At 39.1% G+C, this 12,794-nt stretch overlaps 1 protein-coding gene across 1 annotated transcript in view; it reads left to right on the top strand.

Moving 5' to 3' along the window:
* pnocb (prepronociceptin b) overlaps positions 1-12,794 on the top strand; it is a 25,105-nt gene continuing 12,311 nt past the window's right edge. Inside the window, exon 1 of the mRNA XM_034150542.1 lies at positions 1-91. The gene's annotated coding sequence lies outside the window, so the exon portion shown is untranslated. The remainder of the gene's footprint in view (positions 92-12,794) is intronic.

Consider the following 12,794-nt stretch of genomic DNA (forward strand, 5'->3'; position numbering starts at 1 on the left):
ACCCTTAGCCTGAGGATACGAGCTGAGCCACTCAAACTCTCCTGTTGAAGCACAGAAGGAGGACTGAGAGATCTTTACGTCACAGAAACAGGTAAGGAAGTGCTCAACGGTGACTTTTTTTTTATATATGAGTGTGAGCTTATCTGTGTGTGACTTAAAAAAGAGTTAATTAGGTAAGGACTTGTTGTGTCTTCAATGCAGGAACCACGGGCTAATAGATCCTTCGGGGATTTTGTTTTTAAAGGGCAACCACTGTTAGGTTTCTCTCCCGTTTTCAGTTTGTTTTTTTATTGAGTGTCGTTTCTTCTTTCCGGCTTTGTAATCTTGGATTTTGACCTCGGAGGTGATGCTGTAAATAACCCTACTCACCTGCAGTAATCTTTTTTTCCATTACTCTGATTGTCTCCCTGCGGCTCTGAAGGCACCACAGTCACAGTCAGCAGTACCCACAACGCACCTGATAATTACTCAATTAACAAGAGAGAAAGTCTCAGATCATGCTGAGAACGCAGTTAAAGGTGTACCTGATTTTTGTCTAATAGAATACAGTATAAATATATGAAATCTACCAACAATCCACAAAGTATTATAAAATGTAGTTTAATGACACTGAAAAAGCTAATAAAAAGTTGGATTTTGGAATCGTTCCTCAAATTCTCACTAATATTTCAGCTTAATTCATCAAAATAGCACTAGTGAATGCCACTTCAAACGCATCTTAATTTGCCCTTTTTATGGATTTTGGAGTATTGTCAGATGAAATACTGTACATCACACAAACGCTTCAAAGAAGGTTGAAAAGCCATTTTATAGGTTTACAGGTGTCAACCTCAAACAAGTGGGGGAAAAAAGTAGTGAACGCTGTTAATATGCTAAGCATGGTAATAATGATTTTAATGATCATGGAAATTAATGTGCATAATCTTTTTTTCCATTATCAGTAAAGACTATACTGGCGCAGATGGGGGGGGGGGGGGGGGGGGGGGGCTGTTGGGTGGTTAATGTGCCATTTACAGATAGATGACTTCACACGGGAAATGTTGGATGAAACATGTTTACAGGAAGCAGTCAAATACAGTATATTTTATAAATATAATACACTAATTATAATAATGGATTTTACTACAGAAAGTGGCATGATTTAGTTTCTTTCTTTTTTTAATTTTAGAAACCCAACAGAAATCTAAATATTTGTATCCCACAACAGGCCGCTTGATATATGCATTTCCATAAAGATATTATACATTTTATATTTCTTAATAATCTAAAATCTGTTTCACTTAATCCAATCTTACATCACATTTTTGGCAGATTTCCTTTGCAATTTATTTATTTTGTCTTGTGCCAGTACATTATGACATGAGCATCTCTCTCTTATCAGTTAATAAGATTACCGCTGCCTGTGCTGAGATTAAACTAAAAACAGAGTACAGGATTGTTTGCCCTGTGTCAATATTCATTAAGACCGCTTGCAAATCCTCTTCGTGATAACATGATGACTCACAGCAAAGTTACCAGATATTCCACACAAGTGTCTTTGCACTTGTATCCAGCTTCACCTTGATAAAAGTGGCGAGCATGTCCAGCTTTCCAAGATTGCTTTCCCCCTACCGGGTGCATGTCCAATGGATTAGTGCAGGTGTCAACACAGCTTAACAGTGACCAGATCAATGATGATGACACCATGTCAGCTGCCTCACACTCTGCAGAATTTCAGCTATTCACTTCTGGTGGGAAGCAACACTGCAGGAGTCCGTCATAAAGGGCGCAATGTCCCCTTTGTGTTAAAACCTTAAAAGTCAAGAGCTGATTTTTGATAATATGACATTTCTTTCCGGTTTTCAGAATGCATTCTAGAGGGGTTCGCTTGATTTTAGTATTAAAACGTCCTCTTTTGTCAGTGCATGCAACTCTTTTTCCTGGTCTCATATCAAAATACTTCCAGCATCCACCATTTTTCTTTTAACCCACAGACCCCATCACATCTAATCCTGCATCAGCTTCTGTGACAGCATCGAAGGCGATGTGTCTCTCTAACTCAGTGTGCTATCATACAAGTTGCACAGGGAGAAGATTATTTTGCAGCTATTAAGACAGCTTCATGGGGCTTATACATGAGATAATTGTTGGTATGCGTCCCTCTATGAGGGCAGATCAGAAGCTGGGAATTATCTACCCTCAGGTGCTAAAACGTTCCCAATTAAAAGAAACCCTGCGAGTGCAAATGATGGAAACAATAGTCATGATATGCTCAATTGATCTGATATGATGGGAATTTGGATATAAAGCGCATCATATCTCCACTTTGTATCGGTGCAAATGTGCATGTGAGATGCGGGATATGGGGAGGAATTAAATGCGTTTTATGATATTTCCACTCAATTTGTGCGCTCTGCAGTCTACATGAGATAGGATGTCCTAAAGTATAGCAAGATAAAGGCACATAGTTATCAAAACGTGTGATTTTTCCACCAGATATGATGACAGTAAGACAAAGAGAATTTGTGCGATAAAATAACTCATTTACACAATCTTATTTTTAAGCTTCAATTTAGCTGCAAATCATCATGAACTCAGTACCCTTTACTCATGACTTCTTTCCCCTCATGCTGCTCATAATCTTTGTAATGCTGCTTCTAGGTGACAATAACTAGATTAACAGATAGATAACAGGTTCAATCATAAAACCTGGTGCAGCCATGGCAGACGCCTCCAAATTGGATTAAACGCATTCTCTCAGATGAGTCATTTCAGGATCCTCAGGTCCTGAGTGGAAGGGCACAACTCACCTTCTCCTGCTCCTCTAAAGTCTGTGAGTCACACGCTGTTTATCTGTGGCTGCGCAGGAGGCTGTGTGTGTGAGAGATCATCCGGTGGTTATGTGTGTGTAAGTCATCCTCAAACTGAAGGATTTTTTCGAAAAGAGTTACGTGTTATCAGTGTTTCGACAGGACAACAGGGGTCATGCTTGGTGTGGATTTCTGTGGTGATGCATGGTTCTTGTGGTTTTCTGCTGGGTTGTTTTTTAGCTTTGGGCTTAGGGAGGAATTGAGGGAGTGTAAGGAACACTGCTGGTAAGGCCAAAGCTCTGTGTGTGTGTGTGTGTGTGTGTGTGTGTGTGTGTGTGTGTGTGTGTGTGTGTGTGTGTGTGTGTGTGTGTGTGTGTGTGTGTGTGTGTGTGTGTGTGTGTGTGTGTGTGTGTGTGTGTGTGTGTGTGTGTGTGTGTGTGTGTGTGTGTGTGTAGGAGTGGGGTGGTTAAAATACATTTAAAATGTAATCAGAATCAGAAATATTTTTACCCCGGGGGAAATTGGTTTGCGTGATTACAAAATTAGAATAGAACTATTTATATAAACATAAGAATGTCCAATAAAATATTTTATAAAATAGAATACAAAATATTTGTATAAACACAAGAAGCTAACATAAGAATGTGCAAAAAAAGTATTTAAAAAAGAATAGAAACAAAACGACATAAATATAAGAAGTTAAATGAAAGTTCCAATGAAAGATAAAATAAAATACATTATGAATATTGAATAATAATAGCTTGCATTTATATAGCGCCTTTCAAGGGACCCAAGGTCGCTTTACAAGTCATATAGCAAAAACAAACATAACAAAACAAAAGTCAGACAGACAAAACAACAGATCGATTAGGGGCCGAAAGCCTTGGCAAACAGATGGGACTTGAGGGCCCTTTTGAAGGCGTCGAGTGTGGGGATGTTGCGAATCTCCGCAGGGAGAGCGTTCCAGAGGGTGGGGGCTGCCACACTGTAGGCTCTGTCCCCGAAGGTTCGCAGTTTGGTGCGGGGGGTGGTAAGCAGGCCAGAGTCTGAGGACCGCAGGTTCCGGGGTGGGGCATGTGGGTGAAGGATGTCCGATAGGTACTGGGGGGCAAGGGCATGGAGGGACTTGTAGGTGAGGAGGAGTACTTTGTACGATATACGGGACTTGACCGTATGTCGGTCAAGTCAAGAAAGTTCAAGAAATGAACATGATAAACGAATTTAAGAATGTGCAATACAAATATAAAACTATTTACCTAAGGAGTTCAAGTATGTGCTCCTTGTACTACGATCTATTGGTGTGTTAGCATTAATAAGATATTAATTCAGATTTCTTTTGTTTCCTTTCCAATTATACAGTTTTGTCTTTTTACAGCATGAGTGTAGTTGAAAACTGAAGTAGTTTTCCGGTTTCCTACAGCCCTGAAAAACCTTCACTAATAAGATGAGGTAGCCTAAATAACGCCTGAGAGGCAAAGCCAAGGGCAGGAAAACATTGGAAAGCACTCAAAGAACATTGCACTAAGTGCACAGTAACTGAAGGTGACTCAGATAAGTGTTCCAAAATTGTTATCACCTCGAAGATGTTCCGAGAGGTTTATATTTGAGAATCGTCACAATACTATAAAGGTAAGGGGAACATGTTCTCCTTGTACCGACTATAAATTACCCCCTTGGTCATTTATATCCCAGCGTGTAAACTGTTCATTTTGGGAGGCAGAGTAACCAAAAACTAATCTGAAAATAATTCAATTAGGGTGGGCCTTTTAAATGAGTTTATAGAGTGCAGTGTAATTGCAGGCAATCAGTGACCTAAGAGCGATACAGTTTCTCATGTCAAGAGGCTGGCCTGATGACTCACCACATATTGAGAACTCAGGAGCCTGGTTTAAAGGAAATAACTCATTTAAGATTAAACTAACCCTTTGTAATTTTGATCTGACCAAAATGGGGAGTAGAATATTCTATATATTTTCTAATCCATTGAAATGCTTAACAACTGGGAGTCACAGGGCACTTTAATGAAAGGTACCTCCTTTCTTACCTTTTGGGGTTTTAGCCGTAATTGTCAGAAAAGTTACCCTTCGTTGAGTTTTTAAAAAAACATGGTGGGTTCCCTGCTGAAATCTGAATTAAACTAAATGTTTCCGTGCACTGGTGCCCCTGTGTATAGCTGGTGCCCCTTTTTGTTGGCCCTTTGCCCTCAGAAATCCTCAGTCTGCCACTACGCAAAACCTACATTCAGGATTTTGTTCAACCAAAAACACAAGTTAACTTTTCTTATTGACTCTTATTGGTATCTACCCATGCATACAGTATAGTCTTTTTATCTGGCCAGGCTCAGAGACATTCACGTCAGAGATGAGTGAACTCCAATAAAATGCAGGTGAAGGTAATTTGTAGTTTGTGGTGCTTAACGTCCTACCAACTGGGTTCTGTACGTCTTTTCAATCAATATGTTCCTCATGATTCTTATATTAGGTTTTTCTATCTCTTTTTTATTTAGTTCCTTTAAAAAATACCAATTTGTACAATATGTGTAAGGGTCTTAGGGTTCCTCATTCAAAATCCCACCATTTTTGCCAATACAGTTTTAATAGATGAAATATGATAGTTAAATGTTTGCCATGGGTCCTAGTTTGAAGTATCACACACTATAGTGTAGCATCTGTAGTGGGGAGCGAGCTGAAGCAGTCACACAGATTTCATCATGGGCTCTGTCTTTTTTCCTTTTATACAAACAATGCAAATAGGACTTTCCTAAATAATAATCATCGTTTTTTTTCTTCAGGTGACATTAATTACAACAATGATAATGTTTGATAAGAAGGTATAAGTTAAAAGTCCCTATTATGGTCGTTTTGATGGCAGTAGTTTATTCTTAGGAATCCAGTAAGTAGTCTATTATAATGTTATTTTAAAACCCTCCTGTTGTCTTCGGGTCAAATCTGACCGATTTACTACTTTCATCAATCATAACTTTTTTGTTTTACATTCGATTGCATTAAGGCTTTATGATATCCTTCACAGTAGACACTTGAACATATAAAATGGCTGATCACCACTGTCATTGAATTTTGGATGATTTAGTCAACTTAGTAACACCTATGGTGTTCCCGGTCAAAAATCACCGCCATAAAGAAAAGGAATTAGTAACCATCCGGCTCAGATAAAACACACACACACACACACACACACACACACACACACACACACACACACACACACACACACACACACACACACACACACACACACACACACACACACACACTCTAGATCAGTGGTTCTCAAGGGTCGCGAGTCGCGACCCAAAAGTGGGTTGCGGACCTGTTTCGAGTGGGCCGCGGATGTGTGAGTGAAGAAAATAAAAAAAGGCCCGATTTTCTAACGCTGTGCATGCAATACGTGTTGGACTGGAAGTACCGGAGACCATAAACGGTTTTGAAAACTTCTGTCACGTAGTGATCATCTTCTCAATAAAACATCTTTGCTGATGTTCTTTCGAGTCTTCTGGCCAATCAGAATCAAGATTGTTGCCGGAAGTCCCCACGGAGAATAACTTTGCGGTAGAACTATTCTTTATACATCCATGGGTACAACTTCAGATAAAAATGAACACATAATGAAATATGACCCCCGGTTTGATGATTGACAGGTCACAGAACAATGGGAGCTATCTACCCTTACCCACAATTTAAAGTAATTCACACAGACTCTCTGCTCAGGGGCGGATCTAGAAAGATATTCATGGGGTGGCAAGAGGGTGGCAGGAGAATTTCAGGGGTGGCATCCCCTGGCAGAAGTATATGCTGATTTAATCGCAGTCATATCAATTCATGTTAACTTGGAAAGCCACAATATTTATATTTTAACTCAATAACATTTGGTGACATTATTGTGGCACATCAGTAAAGCCTTACATATAAATATATAAGGTGGCAGACATAATTTAATGAATTTTAACTGAACAATAACTGAATGAGTTTGTTTCACTCTTAGACCAGCAGGGGTACCTTAATAAGTACATTAATTAACTGTCTCGTCAATGTTTGTCTAAATTAATATGATACTATTAACAATCATATTATTCCTATCAGCTGTCAATCACTGTTATGATTCACATATTCAGTGTTATTATTAAATAAACTATATTTTTTGGAGGAGTTAATGATGAATGTTCCTCAAGATGCTTGCTCACCCTCCTTCAAATTTGAAAGACAAGTCATTACTATCATATATCAAAAGAATCAAAGGAACAGTTCAGCGCCCCACGACTTCATTGCAAACAGTTACAACCTTGACTTTACATCAGAAAGAACAAACATTAAAGAAGTGACTAACTGCATCAGTTAGGGTTAAAAGACGTGTATTCAGCAAAAACATATACATCGCTGCAGTTATTATCCAGTGGAAAGTCCTTACCTACTGGCCTAGTTAAATCAAAGTGGTTACTTTTTTTTGGCTGGGCAGTGTAGTTTCACACACCGTCTTATTTTACTTTATCAGGACTTAAAACTGTTTTTTGGGGGCAGACCCCCACAAAGAAGAAAAATGTTATACACACATACAAGGTCATCATCTTAACAGTTTATTATGCTCATCGAGTCATCCGTGAGCAGAGCATCAAGTTGGCATGCCTATCAGCTGAATGCGGCGATTACCATTTTGTTCAGCAAAACGCCTCACAAACTGATTAAGATCCAAAGCTTTAGTGCGTTTTGATTCAATGCTGAGCACAGCCAAACTTGACAGTCTCTTCTCTGTCATTGTAGACCGCAAATACCTCATTCCTTCCGTGTACTTGGGTCCGAATGCTTCTCGTTTTGCGCCGTCCCGTTCAAATGAAATCGTCGCCAATCATATTTCCAAGCTCGCGCCAGGGACGGGGGAGGGGTTATAAGGCTCGCGTCTTGTGCTGCATTCACTTGCACTCGGACATTAGAGATTTTCTCTCATAAATGTCCGATGAGCCACAACTTTTCTTTCAAAACAAAGCTGCCAACTGGTGTGGCAGCTGCCACCCCGTGCCACCCCGTAGAACCGCCACTGTCTCTGCTATTTGCTCTTCTCTCTGTGTGGAGCAGCAAGTTCAGCTGTCAGAACAAAGTGAAAAACAAACAATGGCATCAAATATTATTAATATGTCGGGTAGTAATAGATTTTTTATTTTCTTCTCAGAGTGTACCAGAATGCGTAGTTGATATGTTAGTATTTATATTGTTTAATAGATTTGAGTGGTTCAAAATGTCGGGTCGCGATTTGGCACACCTGGCACTCACAAACACACACACACAGAACAATTTGACACATTTCCCGCTCTTATGTGCCCATCCCCCCACATGGATCACACCTGGCACACGCAATACATGTTCAGTGTCTATTCTTTGTATATTTACTGCAGTTGTTCATGTATACCAGTAGTCTGATACAATATGTACAGTTTGAAAGGGTGTTAAATGAAATTTGGTGATGATTAATGTTTTTTGTGTTAATGTAATAGCAGTTAAAACAGGACCGGTCAAATTTGACCGCGAACACCAAAGTAAGGGGGGGGGGAACGAAGACAATAGGAGGGTTTAATATATTGTTAGAATTAGGGTTAAAAAGTCAACAGTAATGCGCGTCGCTAAAAAATGTTTCCATATCAATCTAGATAATTAACTTTCACCAAAACTACTTCATATCAAAGAAATAGTCCCTATGAAAAAATGTGTTTTGAGCAGCCCTGTTTCCTAGATTATGTTTACATAAATGTGTTTGTAGGATGAGGAAATTAGCATAATTCTTCAAACAAAGGAAGGGCTTTATTTGTGTGCTGTGCAATTTATGGTGCAGTGTTCATGGTGAGTAGTGGGTGTGAAAGGGAACGAAAATTGACAGGGTTTATGTCTGTTGTTAGATTTAAGCAGCAAAAGTATTTTTGGTTAAAGCTTTGGTTCATTGTAGAAACTAGATTTTAAAATGATCCAACTGAAAAAACCCAACCGAGAAATCACAGAAAAATGTTTTTAAAACATTGACAAGCAAACCCAAAACTGTCTTCAACACTGCTGTTATTTTTTGTTATTTGCATAAATTAATTCCTTAAAGAATGGACATCAAGTGAGAATTAATTGGGAAATTATGCATTTTTTATCGTTATCATGGAGCCTTTTTTGCCTATCCCCTTTCTCCATTTGCACACTGAACTGCATTTAATTAGCCCATTATCTCAGATCAATGAATTTTCCACAAGCGATTACAGGCCGGTGTAAGGTGAAAACACTCATGAATCTCCTCAGGTTCTAAAGAATTAATTAGTACCATAAATGGCCCATGCATGAGATGTACAGTAAGGTCTTTTCATCATTTTTCGAAATGACCACATCTTTATGCAATCCATCTTCGGTGGCTCCTGGCTCAGGTTTGGCCTTTATAAAGGGGAGTTAAGATCCACACACCACTGGAGGACACTCGAAACCTCAGCAATACGTCACTAAAGATAATAAATCTCAGCTGTGGATAAGGAAACCAGAAGATGAGTGTAGGAACAAAGGGTGTGTTAGGGCAAGAACAGAAATGGATGCAAATGCGTGAAAAAAGGAAACAGAAAGAGAGACCTCTAGGTTATCTATGCATTAGCAGACTCCTTTGTGTTTTTTCAGCTCCATGCAGACGCCTAATGGATGAGATAGAGTGAGTAAGAGCTCTGTCAGAGGCGAGCATACAGCTATTCTTCTCCCACACTCACTGTGGTGACACCTTGGCCCCCTCTCCACCCTTCATTAAAGCCGCTAATGCTAATTTATCCCACCGTTAGCTTTATTAATATACTTGCTGCTCGGATGCCGCGTTCCTTCATTCACTTGTTGGAAACACAAAAGGGGCTTTTTTAAGGGGCTGTATGGAAAACATTGATGCAACCAAAGAGTCTAAAGATATCAATGCATAGTATATTTTCTTTGTATCCTGTTTCTGATTCCCCTACACCTTATATAACAAGATAATATGAATGGCAAACTACTGGAAGAGTATGAGGACCAGTCATAAGAGGGGAAAGAGGGGGAAATAAGAGAGAATTAAGTCAAAATCTCCAGAAACAAAGTCAAACTTTCAGAACTCATGCTCACAAGATTTCGACACCTCCACGTTTTTCTTGACATCTTCACTTTATTCTCGAAATGCAGAATGCTCCTCTCATTTTTCAATGTACCTATCCCTTTCTCGTCCGTACAAACTCAATTAAATGGAGGAAAAATAACAAGAAACAGTACCATAGAGTTGTTTATGTATTTCAGGCAGTGGCCAAATTGTACTCAGAAAAGAAAACCAAATACATGGGACTCGTGGTTCTTTTATGAATGCTCTGATTGCCTCCTCTGTGTTTAAAAAGGAAAAAACATTCCAACTTGCAAACACGTAACATCAGGGTCTTAGTTAACCCTAATGGATGCATAAAACAGCATATTTGTTTGGCCACAAATGGGTAAAAGCTTTCATTTGTGCAAGATGGAAAGAATAATCTAAAAGTAAAGGCACATCAGACCTTTCGTTATAGTTCATTTTCCTTTTGCTTTCATGCCGGCGTTCATTTAGGTGGGCAAGGTTGTTTGTATTTGTGAGTGATGAAGGTCTCTTTAAAATGCAACTCTTGTAACGAGTTCCTAGGCCCCTGGACGGATTATGCTGCTGTGTAAGGGCCCCCATTTCCTAGCGACTACTTTATCCGTGTGCGAAAGCCATATATCAACTCTATGCACCCAGTCATCTGCTAGCTTTGTCAGATAGATTATGCAAATAATATGAAATGTTAGAGGTGGCTGAAATAGTATGCAAATTCATTGGCAAGGGTGGTTAAAATGGACCAGTAGCAATATCATGACCAAGAACTGCATCATTACTGGAACAGAGCAGAAAGATGAGTGTGCATGTCATGGCTCAAAGCGTCATAAATGTAAAGGGCAAAGATTCAATTTGTAGTTATTGAGAATGAAAAGTTGTGACTCCTTCTGCCCCCGGTTGTCACGAGCGCCCAGGCATAATAATCATACCAAAGCATGCTGAGAAAAGTGTGATGATTAAGACAAGAAGGTACAAATAAATCACTGTAATACATTTTTTTGGATGAATCTCCCCTCTTGGTAGTCGGGGGGCACTGGTGAACATCTGAGGCTTTTATGTGTCTTAAAATACAGCGGTTGCTAACAGGTGGCTACATGAAACCACTAAACATCATCGAGCCGAACATCAGCCACCTTTAGCTTAGCGGAAGTGAACACTTGTGACTGAAATAGTGGTTTTTATAGCATTACGACTGCTATTTACTTCTGGTGATTGCATTTAAGCTTCAACATCTACAAAAGTAGTGTTAATATGCGGAGATTGTCCTGGTGAACAAAACGTCTAAGTATCATAAAGGTGCGTATTCCACAGATATTTTTTTCTTCGAAGTTCCAAATTCCAATGGAAAAATCACATTCGTTTTTCGTCAAGGGAGCCTTTGAGATGCTAACTTCTGGGTCGGCCTACCAATGTACATCAACATTGCACTACTCTATAGCATCTCAAAATATGACTGAAAATGGTGTTATATATATTAGCCATAGTAGTCAATGAGGATTTTCTTTAATGGAATTTTCCCTTATTAGCTTTGAGCTAAATGCTCAATGATTAATATCAACCTCTCAAGGAATAATCAGGGTTTTACCAATGTTATTATACATCCTCTTGGAGCCACATACAAATATTCCAGTCTGGGCCATGTGGTGGACACACTCACAGATCTATAGAGCCATCTCTAGAGCCAGCCAGTCTGATAGCATTCCATGCAGGTGACTCAGAGAGTTCTGACCACAAGTCCTACACTTCCCATAATGCCAATGGAAAGCATCAATCATTAGTGCCTGCCCATCATTTCAAAATCTCCATTCTGTAATGAAGACTTTATATCAAGAGGTGATTTTTGAGAGTTTTTACTCCAATAATTTACCCATCATGTGTTCAAATTCAGGTCAAGTTACAATCTTATACTGTAGACCCTTCGTTTGATACTCGTTTGATTTAAGAAATGTGTACGGCTATACTGTAGGTCTGCCCATGTCCTTGTCCTGATGAGTAATACAAGTTAGGATGTTATTTCATTTGGTCTACCTCACCCAATCAAACTTGTAACTTCTATTTACACTACCACCACAGCATAAATAAAACATTGTTTCAGGCCATTTGGTCAGCTCAGCCAAAGGGGGCAAATTGGCTATTGATTAGGCCATTTTTGCAAACATGTACGTCCCTGTTATAAAATCAAGTGTTCAGTACATGTCCTATGAGCTCTGTATTATTCAGTTTCTAAAATGTTCAATTATTTCTTGTGGAAAAAAAAGAATCGATTACATTCACCTAAACTCGCTTGACTTTGCATGCTTTCCATGTTCATAAATGTATTCTTGCCATTCGCAGTGCGTCATCCCAAAGCTATAACGCCGATATACACAACCTGAAAGTGGCCATCCTGTAGGGGAATACGTCTCTACATGAAATGTTTTAAAAGAGCAGGACTCACTCCTGTTAATACTATATACTAAAGAGTTACATGCAAACGGATGTACTGCACTGTATGTACTGAAACAAATAAACATGTAGCAAATGCAGTCACTTTAACCCCTCCTGTGTCAATGAGTATATCAATACTATCATTACACACGCTCACTTTAAACATCTTGAGGCTCATCATGTCATGTCTGATGAGAGTGTACTGTAGCCCATTAACACTTCATATCCTTGACAATTGTTTCACACTAACAATAATGGCTTCCATTCTAAAGAGAGACGGCAGCATATGATGGCTTGGCAACTCATACCCAGAGCTTTTAGAAAGATACAAATTGCTCTCCTGCCAATTAATCGAAAGCCAGATTCAGCTACATACATCTTCAGGCTAATTTAATTGAATGAGGTTTATCATATTTATGTATTCCTCAAATCATCCTAGAAACTTGTAAAATTGAAATGTGCCCATATAGTTTA

Source organism: Trematomus bernacchii, unplaced genomic scaffold (genome assembly GCF_902827165.1).
Source record: "Trematomus bernacchii unplaced genomic scaffold, fTreBer1.1, whole genome shotgun sequence".
Taxonomy (NCBI): Eukaryota; Metazoa; Chordata; class Actinopteri; order Perciformes; family Nototheniidae; genus Trematomus; species Trematomus bernacchii.